Here is a 12,015-nt window from a genome sequence, read left to right on the forward strand (position 1 = left end):
CAAGAATTACCATGTGATCCATTAATTCCACTTCTGTAGATACCAAAAAAATTGAAAGCAAGGTCTTGAATATGTATTTGTATGCCATGTTCATAGCACCACTATTCACAACAGCCAAACGATGGAAACAACTCAAGTGTCCATCAACAGATGAGTGGATAAATAAAACATAGTCTATACATACAGTGGAATATTATTTGGTCTTAAACAAGTAGGAAATTCTGACACATGCTACTATATGGATGAATCTTAAAGACATTATACTAAGTGAACAGGTTAGAGACAAAAAGAGAGATAGTATATGATTCCACTTATATGAGGTAACTAGAACATTCAGATTCATAGAGACAGAGAGTAAAATGGTGGTTACCAGGGACTGGGGGGAGGAGGGAATGGGAAGTTATTGTTTAATGGGTACAGAGTTTCAGTTTGGGAAGATGCAAACTGTTTCAGAGATGGATGGTGGTGATGGTTGCATAACAATATGAACATATTTAATGTCAGTGAACTGTATACTTAGAAGTGGTTAAAATGGTAAATTGTCTGCTATGCATATTTTATCCTAATAAAGAATAAATGAATAAAATTAAATAAACTTCATTATTTCTTGCACAAACTCTGTAAAACCCTCCTTACTGATCTCTTTGGGACCATTCTTGATCCCTTGTACAAAGTTTATTTTCTACTCAATAGAGCAAGTGATGGATGAAACATGAGTCAGGTCACCTCCTCTCTGGCTGAACAGTTTTCAGCGGCTGGACAGTCTCTAGATATCTGGTCCCTCATCACCTCCCGGCCTCCTTTCCTACACTTTCCAAAGGCTGACTCCACTCCAACCTCATTGGTCTCTTTGAGCTTACCAAGAAAGCTCTTTACTTTAGGTCTTTCTCATTCTGGAACATCCTTTCCTCTGATGTTCACCTAGTTTGCTTTCTTACTTCATTCTGAAGGTAATATTACCCTTCAAACACCTTCCTTGACCTCCTATAAATATGGCTACCTTGCTTTCCTTCATAGCACTCAACCCACCCTTAATTTTAGTATATATCCATTTGTTAATTTCTTGTCTGTCTCTCTTGCAATGTTAAGTTCCATGAAGACTAGGACTTAGTTTTGGGTGCTACTGAATCCCTGTCACTGGAACAGAGGCAGTCATGCAGGAAATGTTCAATAAATATATGGTGAATGAAAGAAAAATGATAGTTCTGTTTCAGCAAGATTGTGAGGATGGATTGCAGTGGGGACTACAATGGGAGAAACCAGGTTGGGTGGCTGCTTCTTAATCACACAAGTGGTTAAAACAGCCAGGATGGATGATGGTGGGGGTGGTGCACAAGGAGATTCAGGGAGACAGATATTTAGAAGAGGAAATCAAGAGGCAGGATGATGGGTTCATTCAACGATGTAGAAGAGTCAGAAAGAGGAGCAGGTTTGCAGAAGTGAACTCCATCTTAAACTCAGAGTGGACTTTCTTCATAGAAATATTTAGTGGGCAGTTCAATTTCTTCAACAGAGAAATCTGGGTTAGAAATGCAGATTTGGCAGTTCATAAATATAATCTCAGTGGAAATTTTGATAACTGTTGAGCGGCAGTTAGTTGGAGGTTATACTGTTTGAATTAGTATTTAAATGTACATATTCACTGCTGCCAATTAAACAGACTCATGTGCTCTCACAGTCAGCCAAGCTGGTCATATTTTTTAAACTGTAAGGAATGCAGGAAATGAAACTTCTATTTTAAAAAAAATTGGGGTAATGCTACTCTTTTTTAAATTGTAACTGGGTCAATTTTAATGGATGATATCCAATCTTAAACCATATATTCTATAATCCACCTAATTAAAAATACAGATTAATGTTTAGCCTTTATGGGAACATCATTATCCTTTATATTTAAAAAATAATCTCCTAATCCAACTCATCATTTCACTTATGTGGAAATAATATCCTTTGGATGTTAGTGACCCGCCCATCTGAAAGTGAAAGTGTTAGTTGCTCAGTCATATCCGACTCTTTGTGACCCCAGAGACTGTAGCCCGCCAGGCTCCTCTGTCCATAGGATTTCCCAGGCAAGAATAGTGTAGTGGGTTGCCATTGCCTCCTTCTTTGACCCAGGGATCGAACCAGCATCTCCTGCATTGCAGGCAGATTCTTTGCCACTGAGCCATCAGGGAAGCCCAGCTCACACAGTTGGATGTAACAAAATAAAACTGGACTCCAGAGCTCCTACTGTTTCTCAGTAGTTCATAATCGTGGGCACACTGTTTTGATTTCTCTTTCGGTGTATCTTTGGAGGATTCCTTCAAAACTGCTCATCACGACTGTGTGTGGTTTACCAAGGCCAAAGCTACCCAGAGATCCTACGGTTACCGGCTGTCCCACCCAGGGAAGCATTGTTAGACACCAAGTCTTCACTCTTTATTAGTTTTCTGCAAAGGTGAATATGTACAAGAACTGCTTGAAAATAGAGATATGGCCTCCAAGACATGCTCAGGATACTAAAAAGGACAAGGCATTTCTGCCTTCTTGATTTAAAGTCTGGACTTTGCAACCACTCCAGGCCTCTTCTCCAACGTATTTCTTACTTCATGGAAATACACTTTTAGATGATGTCCCTAAGGATCAAAGTTCAGTGCCCACATCTAGCAATGAAACCTTACCTTAGAAGCAGAATAAAGAGCCATCTCAATTGTGAGGGTCACTCAATCAGAGCTGGTCATTTTCTGACCATAGTGGAAACTAATTATGGCAGACTCTTTAATCACATGTGTAATTACAAAGGCAATCAACTTTATTTTTTTAACTTTTTGTTTTGTATTGGGGTGTAACTGATTAACAATGTTGTGATAGTTTCAGCTGAAGAGCAAAGAGACTCAGCCATGCATGTATATGTATCCATTCTCCCCCAAACTCGCCTCCTACCCAGGCTGTAACTGCGCAAACTCTTTAAATGGCTACCCCAAGCCTCCCCCACTTCTCCTTAGACCTTCCTACTACAAATTCCTCACTGAAGTGCCGATAGCCAAGGGACTCAATTCAGATCCATGAGACATAAGCAGAAGTCTTCCCAGGCTGATGCTGGTAGTTGGCATGATCCTATTCCCATTTCCCGTCCCTCCTTATGGATGCGATGGCTTGAGCTACAGCAGCTTTATTGCATTTATGAAGGAAGTGAAAGTGAAGCTGCTCTCTCATGTCCGACTCTTTGCGACCCCATGGACTGTAGCCTACCAGGCTCCTCTGTCCGTGGGATTTTCCAGGCAATAGTACTGGAGTGGATTGCCGTTTCCTTCTCCAGGGAATCCTCGCGACCCAGGGATCAGACCTAGGTCTCCTGCATTGTAGACAGACGCTTTACCGCCTGAGCCACCAGAGAAGCACTTATGAAGCAAAGAGCCAAGCAAATCACACAATAAGGGCCCTCCCATTGTCTCATTGCTGAACCCACCAATGCCAGATCTCTCAAGTGAGAAAAGTTATTCTCTTTTTGTTTAAGCCACTGAAGATGTATTTTTTGTTTCCCACCTCTAAATGCAATTATATTAGATTAGACAATCTAATTATGGGGAGGTGGTGGTGAAGCGGTAGAAGAAATGGGAGAATTGGGTTCTTCTAGATTAAGTAAGTTTTATTATTTTAATTTTTAAAAATAAATAAATTATAAATAAATATGATTATAGCCAAAACACTAATGAAACAACTCAAGTTGAAAGGGTTGGGAACGGGGGTAGGATCTATCAGGCTATTTGTAGTTGGAAGCTAGTGTGTATATGAGTATACACATTGTAACTATGTGTGTGTGTATATAGCCCCAACACCTTCTCTCTGAATTGGGAATTATTTGTGCATAAGGTTTTCTTATGAGGTCCAGTTTTATCCCTTTATACCACCATAATCAAGCATCAAAATAAAATTTTAAAAAATTTAAAAAATGACCTAGAAAGTCAATATCTGAAGACAACTTTCATACACAAGGAAACTTTCCTAATTTGTTAAAGACTGAAAATTGCCCCTAAAATTTCAGAATATATCCTAGGAGCATGAAATTGTACAAACCATTAGAGATCCTCTTAGGCCATTTGTGAAGCTCTCTAGGGCTGCACCCGAAGGACCATGTGCTGAAGAGATTAGGGAAAATCTGCTTTGCTCAGCCTGGGACTCAGGCTCCATGCGTGTCCTGACACGACCCTGTGACAGTCCACTCCCTCATCTGTGCAGTACGCAGGGCCTCCGCTGACTAAGGAACTGCGAGCCCTGGGCTCTGTTGCTATCAACACCTTGGCCACATCACTGCCAACCATCTGCTGGCTTTCCCTGCCTCCATCACTCTGCAAAGATCATGGTTCAATCTGTTCTTTCACACCAGGGCCAAAGCTTCCTGATTGACAATGCTAGTCAACCCAGAAGTCAAGATCTTGCCAACCATGGATTTTTCCTTAGGTCCTTGGTGGTTTTCCACCCAGTTCTACAAATAACAAGGGTAGGAGGCCTGAAATCCAGAGGCATTTTCTTGGTTCTCTGACTTTGCAGGCAACAGCTGAGCACGTGTCTCAGCATTATGTTGTCATCCTTGATTTGACCACCAGGCTAGGAAACACCGAAATGGGTGAAGTCAGCCCACCCTGGCTCTGTTAGGACACCTGCTGGCACCCTCAGAGCTTCTTCTTCTCCCAGGTGCCACCTGATGACTCTCTGCCCACCCAGAACCCTCCCCTGGAAACTACACACAGGTGTCCCCAGCCAATCGCTTGCCACACCGGGGAGAGAGGCCCTTCATGAATAACTTAGCCTAGACTTAAGGTTGTATGCATTGTGGGCACTGGCTCTTTAACAACCACCCCAAATCCAAAGGCATGAATCGGGTGGTACTATTTCAGGCACCAGTTGACAGGCTGCTGGGAGACATTTTTAAGCAGCAGCAACCCCAAGCATGTCTAGATCCAGCCTGCCTTCATTAGAAGCCTCTGCATTCTCACTTTTGTGAGACATTTTGATTACTCTAGCATTGACAAATAGCAAAATAAAAATAAATACAACCCGCACACATTTTTTGTGTCCTCTTTCTACTATCAGCTATTTCTTAAATCAAGTCATCTTTTTTACTAATCATAGGAGTTGTAAAACAGTGTCAATGTTTGCTGGAAATCCTAGAAGCTCACCAGACTAGCCAACCTGTAGGCACACCACACTGTTGTAACCACACACAGGCAAAACTTGTCCAAACAAGGCAGAAAAACAGCCCATTGGGTCACTTTCCTTCACATTACTGTCATTTTCCAGTGGCCACTAAAAGTCATCTGGTCGGTCTCTCTAATCATGAATTTTCCCTATTGTGACATTGTTGTTCAGTCGCTCAGTTGTATCTGACTCTTTGTGACCCCATGGACTGCAGCACACCAGGCTTCCCTGTCCTTGACTATTTCCCAGTTTGCTCAAACTCATGCCCATTGAGTCAGTGATGCCATCCAACCATCTCATCCTCTGTCGTCCCTTTCTCCTCCTGCCCCATTCTTTCCCAGCATCAGGGTCTTTTCCAATGAGTCAGCTCTTCACATCAGGTGGCCAAAGTATTGGACTTTCAGCTTCAGCATCAGTACTTCTAATGAATATTCAAGGTTGATTTCATAGTCTATATTTTTGTTTCATGAATTAATGTCTTTGTTTTTCTAGTTAATACAAATGTAACATCACCTGATTTTTCTCTCATTCAATGCAGCATAGACTCCCCCACTAGCTCTGCAAATTATTTTTTTCAGTGGTGTGTGGAAGCTGGCAGAATAAGCGATCTGTTATTTCTCCTGCTGCAGTGGCTTATGAAGAAAAAAGCATGACAATTACAAGAGCAATGTTTTGGGTACTTAAGGTTGATGTAACTAATTTCAAAAGTCCTTGGATCATCGTAAGCTCCTCCCCTACCTTCTGCCAGATCTTTTAGGTCCTGTTAAAAGAGCCTCTAAAATCATGGGAATTGTGTTCAAAGTAATTTAAGAAAACAAACTTTACACCTTTGCAAAAATAGTCCACTGGGAATTATTGGTGTCCGTTTTCAACCCTGACAGACTGCCTGGTGTGAATTTCACCTGCCATTTGTTAAGGATCCCAAGGATATTGATTCAGGGCAGCCGGGGGAGTCAACAGGCAACTCCTCATAACATAATTAGATGGAAACCCTTTGTCCCAGGAGTGTTTTTCTCTTTCTTTCCTGCCCTCTGCAGTATGGGCTCCAGGTCTAAAAATGCTACTTCTTAGCAGAAGCATAACAAGCAACAGGCAAATGCATTCTCGTCTGTGATGGAAAGCAAGCCCACACGGCTCATTCTTACTGGGATAAAAACAAACCAACCCGAAGACAAAATGCATTGCGAGGCGTACGAGCCCATGGGTGGAATATTTCACCTCAGAGGCTGTTTCTGTCATGTGATGGGCAGGTGCTCAAAGGCACCAGTTCTGTTAACCAATCCTGCTGTGCGTGCCCTTCTCTCCCCCTACTTCCCTGGGTGAGACATCACACGAAGCCTCTGTTCTCCCAGGTGTGAAACAAGCACAATGATAACCTCACACATCAGGTACCTCCGTGAGGACTGGGCTCACAGTCATGCCCCTGTCTACGTCTGTGTCACTTTCCTTGCCCGCACCCGCAAAACCCCCGTGAAAATCTGCAAGGGGAATTTCTGTTTCTTTCTCTGTCTTTATCACAGCCTCTTTTTCTATTCCCACTGTTGACACAGTCTCTCTAGTTCTACTCACTTCCATCTGGCTGCCAATTCATTCCCACAAAGCCAGATGGAATTACAACCCAACACTGCACCATTCAAATATGGATTTCCTCCTTGTCCCATACATCCTAGCTGTACTTTGATAAAATGAGACTCTTTAGACATCATAAAGTGATGATCACTTTGAAGTGTTACATGTTCGAAGGTCAACAAGAAATACAGGAGGGAGAGTCTTATCCAGTTTCTTTCTTTCTTTTTTTTTTTTAATTTTTTCTTTTTGACCACTCTGCACAGGATTTTAGTTCCCTTACCAGAGATCAAACCCATGCTCCTTGCATTTGGAAGCACAAAGTCCTAACCACTGGACCACCAAGCAAGTCCCCAATTTCCTTTTTAAACTGTATGCTTCCAGTCAATCTGATGGGATTACATAGTGAACTTGTATAAGAAGTAATTTTGCATCTATTGCCTGCTAATCTGCAAAAAAAAAAAAAAAAAAAAAAAATAGGGGAAAGAATAGGACTATTGTGCAATGAATTAGCTCAGTTTTAACAAGTTTTTTTAGGTAAATGATATCCTCAAATGCTTTATGGATTAAAAAATCCCAGCACTGGAGGTACAAAAACATATCTGTAAAACAACGCCAACCCCATCAGCTGTTTTCCTTACCTTTGCATCTGAAGGGAATGGAATTCAGTATTAATCTCATGACAATTTTTTTCTAAAGCTAGGATCAAATAGGAGAAGGCAATGGCACCCCACTCCAGTACTCTTGCCTGGAAAATCCCATGGATGGAGGAGCCTGGTGGGCTACAGTCCATGGGGTCCCTGAGGGTCAGACACGACTGAGCGACTTCACTTTCACTTTTCACTTTCATGCATTGGAGAAGGAAATGGCAACCCACTCCAGTGTTCTTGCCTGGAGAATCCCAGGGACGGGGGAGCCTGGTGGGCTGCCGTCTCTGGGGTCGCACAGAGTCGGACACGACTGAAGCGACTTAGCAGCAGCAACAGCAGCAGGATCAACTTTGAGAAGGAATACATTTTTAGAGGCAGGGTTGTGAAAGTCCTAGAGTTATGTCCGACTCTTTGTGACCCCATGGATTGTAGTCTTCCAGGCTCCTCTGTCCATGGAATTCTCCAGGCAAGAGGCAGGGTTACCTGGAAGTATGTAGAGGCTGAGAAATGAAGCTTTAGACTAATGTAGGTTCAAATTCCTGCTCTTCTACTCATCAGCTATATAACTTGGACAGATTACAAAGCCTTGGTTTCCTCATCTCAAAAACAGGAATGAGAGCATTTTTTGTAAGATTTGTGGCATTCTGTATGTAAAACAGGCTGAGCACAAATAGTGGAGTTTTCGACTTGGGATTGGATCCTGGCATTGTTATGTGACCTTGACCTTGCTATGTATTCCAGCACCATTATAGCTTAAATGGAACCATGATACATGTCTTACAAGAGTGCTGTAGAATTAAACGAGACTCTACTACAGGGGTCAGTAAACTTTTTCTAACAGGGTAAGATAATAAATATTTTAGACTTTGCAGGCCTTGAGGTCTTTGTCACAACTATTCAGTTCTGTCTTGGTCACAAAAAAGCAGCCATAGATAATGTTGAAATGAATGGACATGGCTGTGTTCCCATAAAAGTTTACTCATGAAAACAAGTCATGAGCCAGATTTTGTCCATAGGCTATACTTTGCCAATTCCTACTCTAGAGATGATTAATAAAAGATAAAAACTGTAGTAAGGAACACAATCTTTTTAATTCACATAATGGATAATAGATGAGAGAGAAAGAGAAAGAACTGAAGATTCAGTCTTTCCTTAGACATCAATACACTTTTACATAATTATTCCATGTTATGGTAGCTCAGCTGGTAAAGAATCCACCTGCAATGCAGGAGACCCCGGATCAGTTCCTGGGTCGGGAAGATACTCTGGAGATAGGCTACCCACTCCAGTATTCTTGCCTGGAGAATCCCATGGACAGAGTTGCCTGGTGGGCAACAGTCCAAGGGGTCACAAAGAGTCAGACATGACTGAGCAACTAAGCACAGCACAGCATATATCCATATGAATTCTATGAACAATAATAGTGCATATGTTGTTGTATAGCAGAAACTAACACATTATAGACTAATTATATTACAACTTAAAATAGTTTTAAACTAGTGCAATAAACAATAAAATACATGTACTCCAGTATTCTTAGCAGCACTGTTTATAATAGCCAAGACCTGGAAGCAACCTAAATGTCTGTTGACAGATGAATGGATAAAGAAGATGTGAAGATGTGGTGTGTGTGTGTGTATATTTATATAATGGGCTATTATTCAGCCATAGAAAAGAAAGAAATAATGCTATTTACAGCAACCTGGATGAACCTAGAGATTATCACACTAAGTGAAGTAAGCCAGACAAATATCATACGCTATCACTTATCAGTTTAGTTCAGTTCAGTTCAGTCGCTCAGTCGTGTCCGACTCTTTGCGACCCCATTAATTGCAGCACGCCAGGCCTCCCTGTCCATCACCAACTCCCAGGCTTCCCTGTCCATCACCAACTCCCAGAGTTCACTCAAACTCATGTCCATCGAGTCGGTGATGCCATCCAGCCATCTCATCATCTGTCGTCCCCTTTTCCTCCTGCCCCCAATCCCTCCCAGCATCAGAGTCTTTTCCAATGAGTCAACTCTTTGCATGAGGTGGCCAAAGTACTGGAGTTTCAGCTTTAGCATCATTCCTTCCAAAGAACACCCAGGACTGATCTCCTTCAGAATGGACTGGTTGGATCTCCTTGCAGTCCAAGGGACTCTCAAGAGTCTTCTCCAACACCACAGTTCAAAAGCATCAATTCTTCGGTGCTCAGCTTTCTTCACAGTCCAACTCTCACATCCATACATGACCACAGAAAAAATCATAGCCTTGACTAGACGGCTCTGCTTTTGAATATGCTATCTAGGTTGGTCATAACTTTCCTTCCAAGGAGTAAGCGTCCTTTAATTTCATGGCTGCAGTCACCATCTGCAGTGATTTTAGAGCCCCCAAAAATAAAGTCTGACACTGTTTCCACTGTTTCCCCATCTATTTTCCATGAAGTGATGGGACCAGATACCATGATCTTCGTTTTCTGAATGTTGAGCCTTAAGCCAACTTTATCACTCTCCTCTTTCACTTTCATCAAGAGGCTTTTTAGTTCCTCTTCACTTTCTGCCATAAGGGTGGTGTCATCTGCATATCTGAGGTTATTGTTATTTCTCCCAGCAATCTTGATTCCAGCTTGTGCTTCTTCCAGCCCAGCGTTTCTCATGATGTACTCTGCATATAAGTTAAATATCACTTATATGCGGACTCTAAAAAATGATACAAATGAACTTATCTGTTTTGTAAAACAGAAACAGACTGACAGATATAGAAAACAAATTTATGGCTATCAAAGGGGAAACATGGACAGAGTGATAAGACAGGAGTTTGGGATTAATAGAAACATACCAGTATACATACCATAAAATAAACAAGATCTCACTGTATAGCATGGGGGAACTATATTCAATATCTTATAATAACCTATAATGGAAAAGAATCTGAAAAGAAATATATGTATATCTATATATCACTGAATCACTTTGCTGTATATCAGAAACTAACAAAACATTATAAACAAACAACTTTAAAATGATGTTTAAAGTATTTTCATAGGCTGAATCCAAATAAAGCAAGGTCATGTGGGTCACGATATATATTTTGGACTTCATCCTGAGGGAAATGGAGACCTACTATGGGGTTTTAAGCAGGACAGTAGCAGAAGTCAGATTTGTGTTTCAGAAGACACGGTGGCTATAGTGTGGAGAACGGACCCGTTAGGAATCTATTGCATAGTCCAGGCGTGATGTAATGGTAGCCGAGACAGGACTGGTAGAAATGGTGGAGAAGAGTGAATGGACCAGAGAAATATATAAAAGGTACAATTGACACAATGTTAGATTGTTTCTGAGAATCAGAAGGCATGGGAAAGACTACAGTGGAAAGAGGATAACAGTCTGGGAAAAGACAAGGAGTGGATAGATGGTCACGTTATCTAGTGAGCTAGGGAAGAAGAACAGGTTGATTTAGGGACAAGATGCTTCCGTTTTGCACTTGTGTTTGATGGAACCATGAGATGCCCAGTCGGAGAAAGCTTTTACCGCACCTTCTCAGCTGCCCACCTCCTGCCATGCGCCTCTGACCTGCTTCCTTTCTCTTCCTTGTTCTCTCTCTTCCTGAGTTTAAGGCCTCCCAACCTCAGGTCTTTGAATTCCCATCAGAGGAAACAAAAATAAAAACATATTTATGAGAAGGACTCATAATTAATTCTCCCTAGAGAAGACATTTGGAGGAAGCAATGGCACCCCACTCCAGTACTCTTGCCTGGAAAATCCCATGGGCGTAGGAGCCTGGTGGGCTGCAGGCCATGGGGTCGCTAAGAGTGGGACATGACTGAGCGACTTCACTTTCACTTTTCACTTTCATGCATTGGAGGAGGAAATGGCAACCCACTCCAGTGTTCTTGCCTGGAGAATCCCAGGGACGGGGGAGCCTGGTGGGAGGCCGTCTATGGAGTCGCATAGAGTTGGACACGACTGAAGCAACTTAGCAGCAGCAGCAGCAGCAGAGAAGACATTTGACAATTTCATATCAGAGTCTGATGCATCTCCTTCCATTGATTGGATGGTATTCACTGGTCTGGAACGTCCCCACAATAATGGTTAGTTATATGGTTCATCTCATATCTGTTGATTAAAAGGGGTCTCCGGTGGGTTCTTTCTCAGAAGACAGCAAGAAGATCACTGAAATATGAGTTCTAACTTCTTTCCTAGAACCACCTGGGATTCCACGTACCCTGGTAGATGTCTCACAACGTATTTATATTAGAGCTATGATTTTTACCCAATATCTAGTTGTGGAACCCTTTGGTCTAAAGATAGTTTCCCTAGAATAGAAGTTCCCTAGCATAGAAGCTGAGATGGAGATTCTTGCACAAGTGATTTATGGAGGAAATGCTCTTTGGAGAGGAGGAATTAGAGAAGAAGGATAAGGCAGGAGGAAGAAACTAACAAGGACAAGGATGCTGTCTCAGCTGGAGCCTAGCTTCAGTTTGATCCCCAGGGAGCCCGGGAGCCTATCTACACCAGAGTCAATCATGCATTAGGCAAGGGGTCAGCCTTTTCTATCCCACCAGTTGGTCATTGACTGGGGGTGGCTGAGACAGGTATAACCTCCAGGCAGCTCCATGCTGAGGGCAATTCTTTGGACCA

This window comes from Bubalus bubalis, chromosome 2 (assembly GCF_019923935.1).
Source record: "Bubalus bubalis isolate 160015118507 breed Murrah chromosome 2, NDDB_SH_1, whole genome shotgun sequence".
Classification (NCBI taxonomy): Eukaryota; Metazoa; Chordata; class Mammalia; order Artiodactyla; family Bovidae; genus Bubalus; species Bubalus bubalis.